General features: G+C 41.8%; 1 pseudogene; it reads right to left on the reverse strand.

The window, feature by feature from the left end:
• Window positions 1–1618: 1618 nt before the first annotated feature.
• LOC147426640 (uncharacterized) lies at window positions 1619–2707 on the reverse strand (annotated as a pseudogene).
• Between the last annotated feature and the right edge of the window lie 1566 nt (window positions 2708–4273).

A 4273-nucleotide genomic window follows, 5' to 3' on the forward strand; every position in this document is an offset into this window, starting at 1 on the left:
AGAGAGAGAGTTTGTCGTCTCCCCCATACCCTCACTAGCTGACTCTTTGCACCCACATCCTGTTGGATGCAAGCATTCCATGGGAAGCTAGCCATTTGCTAGCCCTGCACCCCCACCCACCATTCGTGTGCGTCATCACGAGAGACATAGAGAGACTGTTTGTGGCCGTGTTGGCAAATGATGCACTTCATCCCTTTCTCTCCCTCCTCTCCTCTCTCTCCTCCACATGCAATCCCCGTGCTCACTGCTATTAGATTCTATCAAAACTAATGCTTCAAAATCCTATTAGATGAGGGCGGACACGCGCGCGCGAGAGAGAGAGAGAGAGAGAGAGAGAGAGAGAGAGAGAGAATGGTCATGTTCCGGAAAAAAAAAATCAAGATTTGGAAAGGGAAAATTACCAAAATACCCCTCTAATTGTGGAAATTTCCAAAATACTCTTCAAATTTCAAAAATTCCCAAAATACCCCCACTATTTTATCATAAATTCCCTTCAAAGTTTCAAAAATTCCCAAAATACCCCTGGTTGTGAGATTAGATTCCTCCAAAGATTGAAAAAATTGTAGCTTTTCATACGAAGACTGATTGTGTATTGATTCTAAAATTAGAATTTAAGTTGGTTATGTAGGCTTCGGAGATGAATTGCCTCGTTAGACATATTTGCCTTTTTTTGCAACGTAATTTGCGATCTCAATTCTCAAAAATAAATTGTCAAAAAAGAATAAAGATTAGAAACTCTTGAAGAATCCAACCAAAATAGATACAAGGGAATTTTGACAATTTTGCAATTTGTGGTGGCCTTAACCATTAAAAAAAAAAAGAGAAGATCGACGTGCTTCAACCCCACCCGCCCGCCAGCCACCCCGCCAACACTTCTTTTCCTTTCTTCTCCCTCGCCCTTCCTTTTTACCTTGAAGTTTAATTTGATATGGAAGGAGAACTTTCATTCCAACTCAAATCCCCCTTTTCCTTTTCGAGTGCCCAAGGGATCTCTTTAGATTCCATCTAATGAAGACGTTGGTGCTACATCACTCCACTTTAAACTTATTCATTAATTAAACTGGAAGATTCTCTTCCACTATTCTTGCAAACCCATAGCAGCTACTTCCTAGCCCGTTCCCACGTTGTCCCTTGACGACCAACATAATCCTCGTGTGCACACAAATGGTTTTCATATGTTGTTCTTGGAAATGCAATACAACTAAAACCAGTTTTGCTTGTTTTCAGCATGCAACAAAAGTTTCACTATCATGGTTTGATAATTCGAAAGAAACGCACATGAGAGTCACAACGAACTTGCTCGTCATCGAAACGAGCCTTGCGACTATAATCAATTGTTGGCCACTGCTGCTGCGAAATTCAAAGAAAAAAAGCAACTAAGTATATCCAAGTAGAACCTACCCAAGCAAAAAAACAAACTCGTCTACAATTGTTCAAATCATTTTTAAACCGTGTTTTACATCGCTATTGATACAGATTATACACTTCCGCTCTCAAGCAACATTACAAGGCTTCAAAAATTGACGGCAAAAAACACTAGCTTTGGGCTTCACTGTTTGAACCCAAAAAAGATCTTCATGCTGGCCATATACAAAGGAAAAGTCAAATCGTGCAGAGATTACATATCAGCCCTGCTGACTAGATTCGAGAACCTACACACTATTGCGCTTAGCTTGTTGAGCTGAGTCTTTAGACCTACAACTTCTTTTCGCAGCACAAATATCTGCTCTTTTAATTTTGTGACCTGGATGTCAGCAACATTGACAGCATAATTGTCGATAGCCTCTTTCAAACTATGTACAACAGTAAGAATATCGGATCAAAGAGAAGCATGGCTGGTGATCTCATCTCCAATCAGCTCTCTCAAAATTCCAATTAGAATCTCTTGCATCCTATCAATCCGCACATCTTCAATTGCACCAAAAGTAGTCTTTTGCTTGTGTATCATCCAATCTAAGGAGTTGGTTCTCATCCTCATGTTCCATCCTCACATTGCAAATACCAAAATCAACAATCACTTTCATTCTTTTGAAACACAAAAAAAAAAACAACAACAATGTACACAATCGCTGCAATCCACTAAGCAATTGTTGTCACTTCAGTGCGGTGCACTAGTGGGTTGAAGTCATTGCCTATCTTTGCATCTCTCACTTCAATATCAAAATGCTCGTTGTGAACATTTGCTGCTGATGGGCTACAAAACATGTTTGCTTCTATTAGAGCGACCTCAAAATTCAATCCCTGCATGGAAATGGTAAGCGCCATACCTCTCTCTTTCTTGCCAGCGAGAGTGGAACCAATTCGCTTGTGGATGTGTCGTCGCATACATCTCACTGTTAACAAAAATGCTAACAATGTCTTGATATCTTGTAGACAACGGATAGATCATGCATCGCCAAAGCGCTTTTATTTTTTCCTTTTGCATTCCGCACCCCTAATGTGGAGTTATCCACGAGGAAGACGGATAATAGTTTCTTGTCTTCACGATTCTATGTAATGTTGACAAGAAATCATTGCCTGCAGGGTGGAATTTCCAAAACATCAGTGCAGAAATGTTCACTGGCATCAAGAAAACTCTGTTCTTTAGCTCATCAGCTCCATACAGGCTATACAACTCTACTCCCTTGTTCACATCGCTAGGAGTCACATTGTGCATTACTTTCCTGAAGTGCGGCTCATTCTGCTCTTTCAAGAAATACCCTAACATGCCCTCAAATGTATGCATCTTATGTTGTTTCAAGCCTCGACACAACTCTATTCCACCTGTAGGAGTTGTTTTGTCCCACCCCAAGTATCCTTTGATTTTTTTTGTTCACAACAATGAGCATATGTTGTCCACAAACAAATAACCATTTGAAAAGGAAGGTGCAAAGAAGTCCCACCCCTCTCCAATGCGCATAGGCCGGTCAAAGTTTCATTCCCAAGAAATGACTTCATGCATCCTAAGAGCATCACATCAATATCATCACCCCCCACAGACACAGTGACACTTACTTCCATAACTCTATTTCTTTGTTTGACCCATTCGCATTCTCGCCACTTGAACCACCTTCATTGGTGTATTCCTACATGATCTTAATGGACTTAAAAAACTCATGACTACATTAGATAACTCCAGAAGCACAATGAATGCTTTGGTGCCTTACTAATGACACCAATAGATTGTAGCATAGCAGCAAAAAAGCCCTCTGCTATTTCCTTGGGTGCTACGGTTGCTGTGGTGTGTGAGCTTAAGCTAGCTAGATCCTCTAACCGCTCCAATCTGTCCTTTGTATGTTTCAACTCCTCGGATAGGGCTGTTTGCTCTCGTTCTTTCCTGGCTTTCCTACGCGCCTTTCTAGCTTTCCAAGTGCTTCTCTGATTTTTCGTCTCTGAACTTTGGGCATCGGTTTTTGGTTCTTCAACTATGGGTTCATTCGTCCTTCTTTGAGCTTGGGCTCATGTTACCGCCTGAATAGGTATGATTGTTTCAGCAGGACCACGGGGCCGTGACCAGCATTGCACAGAGCACAACCAAATCTCATAGAACTCGCGCAGTCAAACAAAGTACAAGCATAATACATAGTCGCAGTCAATTTATCTCTCTTTGCAATTTTTAGTCAAGGGTGGGTCGTACTCAGGGTCCAACACACGACAAGAAGCTGGACGCATTCAAAATAAATGCCTTTTCCTGCCTCCCAAGTCGCTTTCCTTGTCCCCTAATCCTGCCACTACTTGCAACATGTCCACACCTGCCGCCTGACAGTCTCCACGTCTGTTCTTGCAAATAACTTTCCTGCTTAAACAACACCGCATCTCAGGAGATCCACTTAAATCAGCCCAGTATTGAAAATTGGCAGGTCCCTATTTGAGTCACTTTTGTAGAAAGCAATTAATTTCTACATAACAAATCTCAAAATTTCAAAGCAAAAGATCACAAGTTGTTTTCATCATCTCCTTTGCACAGTCCTTGATTTTTGCCATCGCTACTTCTATGCATGTAGGGAGCTCAACCTCTTTCTCTCCACCTTTGTCCTCACACAAAGAAACTGCCTCCCTCTCTCTATCTCCTGCACGTGCGTCTCCTCTTCTCTTCATCACACCTTGCAAGGCATTGGAGTCTAACTTTATGCTCTAGCCTTCCTCTCCTGCATGAGAAACAACTTCCACCTTTTGCCCGCACTCTGCATATGTCCCTGTACAGAGAGGACATATTGGGGACATACTCTTCCCCTTACATCCTATGTGCACCACGGCCTCCTACTATCATAGGACTAACCCACAACAACTCGAA

Source organism: Adiantum capillus-veneris, chromosome 24, assembly GCF_014529385.1.
Source record: "Adiantum capillus-veneris isolate H3 chromosome 24, ASM1452938v2, whole genome shotgun sequence".
In the NCBI taxonomy this organism is placed as follows: Eukaryota; Viridiplantae; Streptophyta; class Polypodiopsida; order Polypodiales; family Pteridaceae; genus Adiantum; species Adiantum capillus-veneris.